The 9,428-nt window shown below is 46.5% G+C and overlaps 1 long non-coding RNA gene across 1 annotated transcript; it reads right to left on the reverse strand.

Moving 5' to 3' along the window:
- Window positions 1-954: 954 nt before the first annotated feature.
- Window positions 955-1,986, reverse strand: LOC145541753 (uncharacterized). The gene is made up of 2 exons (XR_014079255.1): window positions 1,722-1,986; window positions 955-1,117 (listed from the first exon to the last, which is right to left on the reverse strand). It is a non-coding gene; the product is annotated as an uncharacterized LOC145541753 (long non-coding RNA).
- Between the last annotated feature and the right edge of the window lie 7,442 nt (window positions 1,987-9,428).

The raw sequence follows: 9,428 nt of genomic DNA on the forward strand, positions 1-9,428 counted from the left end.
GACTTATCGACTAAATGACAACAGCAACAACAATCCCCTGGGGAGGAAGGGGTGACCTTGTATAAAACTGCTCTCTTCTGCTGAGGGAAATTCCAAGAGAATAATTCATCTGCGAGTCATCAACCGCCAACAGTCCCAGAAGCTGGGGAAATGAGTATTTGCCTTGGCCTGTTGGGGGAATCTGGGGAGTGTACCATGGTGTCCACTACAAGAATGTAGTGAATTAACCACATCATCCACTAGAGATGGCCGCTTGATGGAGATGTTGTGATGTCTCCATCATGTTACTTCTCATGATCCTTCTGGGATTCATAGCCTAGAAAAAAATATCAGATCTATAGCAGATCCCTTTGAGCCCCCATGTGGCCTCCAGCATGGATCTCAGATGAACTCAGGAGAACTGTTTGCTTAGTTTCTCGCTTAAAGCTCTTAACTCCTAGGCACCAACTGATCCATAGTCTTTGGTTCCAGGAAAAATAGTTCATTTATAATTTTCATTAAAATAGTACTGGGAGTTCCCTGGTGACCTAGTGGTTAGTATTTGGTGCTTTCACTGCAGAGGCTTGGGTTCAGTCCCTAGTTGGAAAACTGAGATCTCACAAGCCACTTGTCATGGCCAGAAAAAACAAAAAACCCACATTCAGCAATATTAATTGGGTGCCTTCCTCTAGGAGCTAGAAACTCAAGTATGAGTAGAGTTCCTCCCCTGATGTGGTTATATTCCAATGGGAAAGACAGAAAACAATAAACAAGTAAGATTATCCTGGTGAGTGGGTATAGAATGATTGTGTGCGGGTACCCAGAGTGAAGTAGTGATGCTGGAACTTTGAGTAGTGGTACTCAAATAATTTGAATGCAGTGAAGAAGTCTTATTAATGAAGACTCCTTCATATGGGGAGCAGAGTTTTAGGTAGGAAGAATAGCAAGTAAAAAGGTCCTGAGGCCAGAACAATCTTGGTATGTCAAGATTTGTTTAGTTAAATGCAGTAGGCAAAGATGAGTTTGAGTTGTCTGTAAGCCAGCTGCTTCATAGATATATTTAAGGATGTAGAAAGCATTTTCAATGATAGTAGTAAAAAGCCAGGATTCCCAGGTGGCACGATGGTACAAAATGCACCTGTCAATGAAGGAGATGCAAGAGACTCAGGTTCGATCCCCAGATCAAGAAAATCTCCTGGAGGAGGAAATGATAACCCACTCCAGTATTCTCTCATGGAAAATTTCATGGACAGAGGATCCTGGTGGGCTACAGCCCATAGGGTCACAAAGAATAGGACACGACTGAGCATAAACACACACTGAATCAAAAACTATGCATGGCTTTCATGAGAAAATATCCTAGTTCTATTACAGAGTATTGACATGAGGGTGTCCTTGAATGCGGAATCCTAGTTGGAGTGGTTTGTTTCCTCACCTGAAAAGTTAGGACAATTTCAATACTCACTTTATAGTGTTGTTGTGAAGATCAAAGCCTGTCATGCCTGGAAGTCCTGACCTTAGTTTATGTGCTTAACCTGGCACATAGGTTAAGTGCTCAATATATGCTAGCTATTATTTGTGATGCTTTATTAAGAATTGGGACTTAAACCTAAGATTTAAAATTCTGTCCAAGTCCTTACTCAATGTGACCTCCCTCTCACATCTCTATCCCCATTGCTAACCCTCCACTCCCATCCCCACATGCACCCCCACCCCACCTCCCTCCTCACTTCCATCCTCACCTCCATTTCCATCTTCTTCTCTGTCTCTTTTTCTCCCAGTCTTAATCTCTGTCTCTCTCAGTCTCTACCTCTGTCTCTCTTTCTCTGTGTATATCTCTCAGTCTATCTTTATGACTTGTACTCTATTTCTGATTGTTTGTCTTCTCTGCCTCTCACTATCTGTTGTTTCTTCTTTAACTCTCTCTCTGTTTCTTTGTCTTTCACTCTGCTCTGGGTTTTTTCTTCCTATAACCCTTTCTCTCTGTCTCTTTCCTTCCTTCTGCCAGACTGAGAGCCCAGCTGCCCTCTATTGTTGTTGCTATTCAGTCACTAAGTTGTGTCCAGTTCTTTATGACTCATGGACTACAGCATGCCAGCTTCCCCTGTCCTTCACTATCTCCAGGAGTTTGCTCAGATTCACATCCCTTGAATCGGTGGTGCTATCTAACCCTTCTATAAGCCCATGAGTAGGCAGCTCTCCATGGTTCTGATGAGAACAGTAAGTCCAAGCCTCCCTTCCTCATTGGGGAATAGACATGAATAACAGTCACTTTTCCTTGAGCAGTCACTCAGCAGGCACTCTCCAGCTTCTGGTGCAGGCAGAAGAACTTCCCTTAGTGGCATTGGCTTCCCTAGAGCACACACAAGATCCCCATTTGATCATGAGAGTAGCTGCCTTTCTGCTTTCTTCCCACACACACACTTAATCCTGCCTAGTACATGCTCATGCAGCCTCCATGGGGGGGCTGGAGCAGCAGGTCCTTCCTGGTCTCTGGACTGGAGCGAAGCAGACTGGAAGCAGATTTATTTCTCTTGCTCTAGTGGTGCATGGCCGCTCCCTAGTGAGGGAGCTGGGGGCTGGCCTTCCAGAAACACAGGAGCTTTCTCCGTGGAAACCCTTCTCAAGGAAAATGATGGCAAAAAGCTGTGCCACTTTATCCCTCAAAGCTGCTTTATTTAATGTCACATAAAGTGAATTCAATGATGAGAGCCTTGGGATTTCATCTCTCTTGATCCCTTTTAGAAGGTGATGGGTGGAGGGAAGGCTCAGGGCTTGGGGGGGAGGAGCAAGTGAAAATGTGATGATGTAACTTAAAGCAGCCATGGATAGATTTCAGTCCTGGCCCTGTCACTAACTCTGTGTGATCTCAGGCACAGGATTGATCAGTTTCCCCAACTGAAACTGGGAACAAAAATGTATACTTCAGGAGGGCTCCCCTGGTGGCTCAGTGGTAAAGAATCTACCTGCCAATGCAGGAGACTCGGGTTCAATCCCTGGTCTAGGAAGATCCCACATGCTGTGGAGCAACAAAGCCCATGCACCACAACCATTGAGCCTGTGTTCTAGAGCCTTGGAGCCGCATCTACTGAGCCCATGTGTTGCAACTACTGAAACCTAAGTGCTCTAGAGCAATAAGAGAAGCCACTGCAATGAGAAGCCCATGTGCCACTACTAGAGAGTAGCCCCTGCTCGCCACAGCTAGAGAAAGCCCACGCAGTAATGTTAACCCAGCACAGCCAAAAATAAATAAAATAAAATCAATATATACTTCATCTTCCTCATAGAATCGCTGTGAGGATCAAGCAGAAAATGGGGTAAGAGAATTTGAAAACGAAGTGTTGAGCACATGCAAATAGCTCACAGTTTTTGAGTGCCTTCTAAGGCCGGACTCTACTAAGCACGTGCATTTTCATATGCAATTGTTAAGATTATAATGAGGTAGTTACTAGTATTGTCCCATCTAAAGGATGAGGACACTGGGGCCCACTGAGGAGTTATGTGTCCTGCCCGAAGTCACACTGAGCTAGTGTGAAAGAGAGAGAAGAGAGTTAGGAAAGGGATTCAGGTCTGTTTGACTCCAAAGTTCTTGTCTCTTTCCTTGCGTCCTTCCCCCAACCCTATCTTGGAGGATAAGCTGTGGATGATGTCCCTGTAGCCCTGTGGTCCTGATGGATTAACTGAGACCCAGGCAGATGGCAGGGCTTAAGTTGGCAGATCCATCCTGGGATGTCCGAGAGGCTGACCTTGGACACACCAGAGGGCACTCGGAGGAAGAGGGTTTGGAGTTCCTTGCCTCAGGGAGCCCACCATCTGCTCTAAACTCTTTCAGACCAATTACCTTCAGAATCTATGACTTTGGCCGACACTTTTGGGCAGCAGTGGTTAAGGAGACCAGGTGTCTGCTGCCTTTTTAATCCAGAGAGAGCAGAGTTGTGCCTGAAAAAGATGCTTCTGGAAGCCCAAGAAGAGATGCCCAAGGCATCTCTCCATGGCAACAAGGACCCAGCCCGAGGATTCTGCCAACAGCTGGAGCCCTTCTTCTACCTTCTTCAATCTGTAGCCTCATCTTCCACCTCCAAGCCACAGGCATCAACTGATGGTGCTTGTTTCTATTTTGAAGACATCAAGTATGCTTTTAAAGTCTTGGGTTCAAAACTCTAAGCCAACCCTTCTGGGACAGATGAAGCAGTGGAGATTGATCAAGGAAGGATTCCGAAGTGAGTTGAGTTTCTACAACTGAGATACTCAGCTTCCTAAGTGTGGGTGTGAATTTGGTCACATTTCATACTTTTAACTAAAAATGGGTTTTAGCCCACTGCTTGCCATATTTAAAAAAATCTTAGCAAATCTCTCAGAGTTTTGACATTATAAAAGAAATCTTAGAGTATACTCTGTCTAAAATGGTCATTTTGTCTTCTGGATGCTTGTGTTGACAGAACTAGGAACCACAACAAGTCTACCACAGACAGGTTGGTATCAGCTGCCATTGTTGCTGTTGCAACACAAAATAGTTGTTGGAAACTGGTCCGGCACAAGGCAATGTTCTCCTGTCCTTGCTCGTACTGTCCCACTTGCTGGTTCAGATCCCTCCACTGATCAAGTCATTATCAGGAAAGATCCTCTTTCCTTTGTGCTACTCTGGATTCAAGGCACTCCACATGGGACTCCTGAGCCAACAGTTCTCTGGTTCACCCTCATGTTCTTAACCACATACTTGTCACATGGTGGGCTGGCAGTGGGGGTTCTGTTAGCCTCAGCCAAACACAGTGACAAGACCAACACTCTCTCACACAAGCTTGGGTCACCCCTCAGGGCTGCTCCATCCCCTTAGGGTGGCTCTCAGCCTCGCAATGTCATTTCTTGCTGATTGATCTTAGTCAGGATCATCAAAGATTCCGATAGGTTTGAACTTCACAGTGGAAGAGGTCAACGTTGGCATATTTGCCGAGAAGCTACCCCAGGAGCCAATCTCCAAGACACCTTCCGCTTGCCAAGGAGTGTTGGCAGGAACAGTCAATGTGTTAGCCAGAAATCTGTCCAGTTGCAGCCCTCCCTTGAAAGGCAATGGGTTTTATATTGTATACAGGGGCCAGAGGAGTTTTCCCAGAACAACTCACCTACATGGAGAAGTAACTGCAATGTTTAAATTTCACCCCCTAGAAATGTTTCAATTCTGCCTGATCAAGTATCCCGTTGCACTTACAAGAAGCCAAGAAGAGGCCCTGACCCTTCAAGTCTCCATTTTCCTGTTCTGATTAGTTTCTGAGCCCAGTGCCTGAGTCTTTGTTCAAGTTTTGGGCTTCATCTCTTCTCCAAGCTCTAGTGAATAACCCAGTCATCCGCCCCCTTCCTAGAAGTGAAGCCTTGTCTTGCTCTGGTCTGTTTTCCATCTGATTGTTCCGGGCCTTGGTGGGTGGGTAAAGGTGGGGGTGTCTTTTTTTTTTCACATTTTAAAATAAAACCTATTTTGGAGTAATTCTGGTTTACACAAAAATTGTAAAGATAGTACAGGGAGTCCCTGTACCCCCTTCACCCACTTCCTCTGATGCTAGCATGTTATGTAACTCAGTACTTCTGTCAAAACGAAGACATTGACATTGATACAGTGCTATTAACTGAACTTCTGCTTGTGCTCAGTCACTCAGTCATATCTGACTCTTTGCAACCCCATGGACTGTATCCCACCAGGCTCCTCTGTCCATGGAATTTCCCAGGCAAGAATATTGGGATGGGTGGCTACGCGCTCCTCCAGGGGATCTTCCCGACCCAGGGATCAAATCCACATTTCCTGCACTGGCAGACTAATTTGATACCGCTGAGCCACCTGGGAAGCCCCATTAATTGAACTAGAGACTTCATATGGATTTTACCAGTTTTGCTACCAATGCTGTTTTTCTGTTCCAGAGTCCATTCCAGGGTACCATGATGTATTTGAGCAAAGCATATATTGAATAGATAGCCAGTGGGAATTTGCTGTTTGATGCAGGGAACCCAAAGCCAGAGCTCTGTGACAACCTACAGGGGTGGGTGGGGAGGGAGGTGGGAGGGAGGTTTAAGAGGAAGGGGACATATATATACCTATGGCAGAGTCATATTGATGTTTGGCAGAAACCATCATTATACTTTTAAAGTAATTATCCTCCAATTAAAAATAAAATAAAATTAAAAAAAGAAAAGCATCTATTTTTTATCACTGTGCCCCCAGAGTCCAGTTCAAGGCTTTCTTGGCACCAAAAGGGATATGTGTGAATGAATGAATGACTGAGTGAATAAGTGCTAACCAAGGACAACCCTTCCACTCTGATTAGTTGCTATAAGGACTCTTGGCTGTGTTCCCCATACATCTTGGCATTTTGGGACACCCCAGAGGTTCACTGAGGCCCAACCTGAGGCCTAGTCAGCTTTGCTGCCGAGACAGCCTCTCAGGGCTTGTCTTAGATCACCCTGTCCCTATTGCCCTGGCTGCTTTGCCAGGGTGGGAATAATGGTCCAAGCCCTGATTCTGCATCTTTCCATCCCAGGCCAGTAGGGAGAGTGTGTGCTTTCTTGGGGATATGTGGGGATGTCTGACACAGGAGCAGCTTTGAAGATGGGTGCACCCTTGCAATATTGAGAAATGGTCTCAGATCCCTGGAGTCTTACTTCAGGGGTGGCCAGTATCCTCTTCAGCTTCACGAATTCCCCTTATTTCTATGTCAGTCAGGGCTTAATCATAGAAGCTGAAAAATGTTGAGCTTTCTAGAAATAGAGATATATTATAGGAAGTTGCCTTTATGCAATTGTGGGAGCCAGGTAAGACCTCTGCGTAAGGTTGTTGCTTCTGTGCCTGAATTGGGTCTGAAGTCACCTGCAGCCCGCAGAGCCGACTGGTGGAAAGGAGAATTGGAGGTGAACTTGGGAAAAGCAAAGACAAGTTGGAAACCGGGAAGACAACTGGAACCAGTGACGTGCCAGAGCTTGTAAGACTGTCTTGTGAGAGCTGATTATTAAAGTTTTAAGAATTCTGTGATCCAGTTGTTAAACAGTCATTACAAAAATTAAATTATATGAACTTACAATTAAATAAATTGCATTTAAAATAAAGCTCATTGCTTCCTAATTATTCTGCTATGTCCTATTACCTATGCTCTTGGAATAATTTATATCAACTTTATCTGTGTGGTGGAAATACTGTATAGAGGTATGCTACTGGACCCCTCTTCCCAACTTCATGTTCAGTGGTGTCATGGTGGCAGCTTGCAATTAGCCCCTGTGGGGATATTTATATCATTGAAATTGGCAAATACTCAAATCAGGCCTTGATGAATTATTTTATTAGTTGCTTAGACCTAAGAAGTTGATGGACAGAACATTAATTAAAAAAGTTAAACTTAAAAATGTCTAATATTTGTAGCAGTTACACTGTGGATAAAGGAAATACTCCTTTGGTATTCAAAACTACTTTTCTTTTCAACCTAGCAAAGATGTAGCTTACAACACAGATGAGCAGGTGAAATTCTTCACCCATCTTCGTTGTTTCACTTTTGTCTTGCTTGTTATCATAAACAGTGTCAACCAAGATTCACTCTGGAACTGCACCCGGAGAGCTGGTTGTCTGATATGTACCAGCACACGGTTGATTGTGTCTGTTTCTTGTGGCCTCCAGTCTCGATGACACAGGTGATGTATGGGAGAAGCTGGCATCCTTTATTGCCAAGCTGAACATACACCTGGCCCAAGACAAAGAAAAATGGAAGGAAGAGAGCCAGGAGGAGCTGGGGGAGGTAAGCCAGGTCAGCCCCCACATCAGCCAATGAGAGACGGTTGTGTGTGAACGGCAAGACTGCTTGGAGTCTTTCTGCCTCCCAAATCTCACGTATCTCATGCCATCCTCAACTTGGAAGCAGGCTTCCCCTGGTGGCTCAGCGGTAAAGAAACTGCCTACAGTGCAGGAGCCTCAGAATTCACAGGTTAGATCCCTGGGTTGGGAAGATCCCCTGGAGGAGGGCACAGCAATCCCCTCCAGTATTCTTGCCTGCAGAATCCCATGGACAGAGGAACCTCGTGGACTACAGTCCATAGGGTTGCAAAGAGTTGGACAGGACTGAAGTGACAGCACTGCACTGCACTGAACTTGGAAGTATGCAGGAAAGGGAGTTCTGAGAACCGAGGTTCCAGCTGAGCCAAGCTGACTTGGCCCCACACATTTTCTGACCTCAAGATGTGATGTGAGGCTGGGGTGAAGACTTCACTGGGTGACACAGCTGTCCTGGGGCCTGAAGGTTTCCAGCTCTGGCTGTCGGCAGCGTGCTGGCGGGTACCTGACACATCCAGCACCAGGATCGGGGTGTGTGGAATGGAGCTGCTGTGCCAACGCTCTGCTTGCATCATCAATTCAGAATGTGGGGCTGGGACATCCTGGGAGCCAGCATTCTAAAAGAATAAATTCTCTGGGCCAGAATACTGGAGTGGGTAGCTGTTCCCTTCTTCAGGGGATCATCCCAATACAGGGATTGAAACCAGGTCTCCCATATTGCAGGAGGATTCTCTACCAGCTGAGTCACCAGGGAAGCCCAAAGAAATAAATGGGAGGACTCATATTAAGAGGTGTCTAAATAAGTCTTTCAGGGGGCACTCTGTGTTAATGACTGTGGTAGATATGACAAAGCACTGAGGGGCTGGGAAGGAGAAACCATGAAGAACTTCCTTCAGTGGAGAGCTCTGGGATGAGTTAGTGTTCCCCCCACCATCCCTGGGCCAGCTGAATCTCACTCATCAGAGGAGAGGCGAGGCTCATGGAGGTACATCTACCGTGTGGTCCTGTGATCAGGCAACCTGGATCTTCTCCATGGGCTGGCTTCTAGGCTGACTGTCAGCACCTGCTAAGGCTTCCATGGACCCCGCCTGCTTTGACAAGCAGGAAGGCGTCCGATTCAGGGCTGCAAGGGCCAGGCTTTCATTTGCTTGGCTGTGAGCATAGTCAGATGGGCCAATGTTGGCTCCAGTATCTAAGTCGGGGGCTGAGCTGGGAAGCTTCAGTGAAGCATGACCTTGGCCAGCTGGTCCCCTGGCAGGTGCCAAGTCACAGGTGGGTAAGATACTTCCTGGGGGAGGGGCCCTGGAAAGGGCTAAAAAGGGGACAGGAAGGGTTGGTTCAGCCAACTAACATGATTCTGTCACTTTCCTCTTCATTGAGTGTGAACTAGAACCCCACCCCTGAGACCCCCTCCCCCCGTGTCACACCTAGGGATGATGTGGGTAACATGGGCCCTTGCCACCTACTCATGGTAGGTGCTTCTTCATGGGCACGGCCATGTGAGCCAATCAAAGCACGGCAGCTGGAGGGTGGCGGGCAGAGGCATTGCCTGCAGCCCGTCAAGCCCACTCCTCTAGGACCCAGTGCTTCTGTGCCTGCCACTTGCCCATGACACATGTCTCTGGGTGGTTTGGCTTCCAACCCATTGTAA

This window comes from Giraffa tippelskirchi, chromosome 3 (genome assembly GCF_054371585.1).
Source record: "Giraffa tippelskirchi isolate mGirTip1 chromosome 3, T2T-mGirTip1v1.2.pri, whole genome shotgun sequence".
Taxonomy (NCBI): Eukaryota; Metazoa; Chordata; class Mammalia; order Artiodactyla; family Giraffidae; genus Giraffa; species Giraffa tippelskirchi.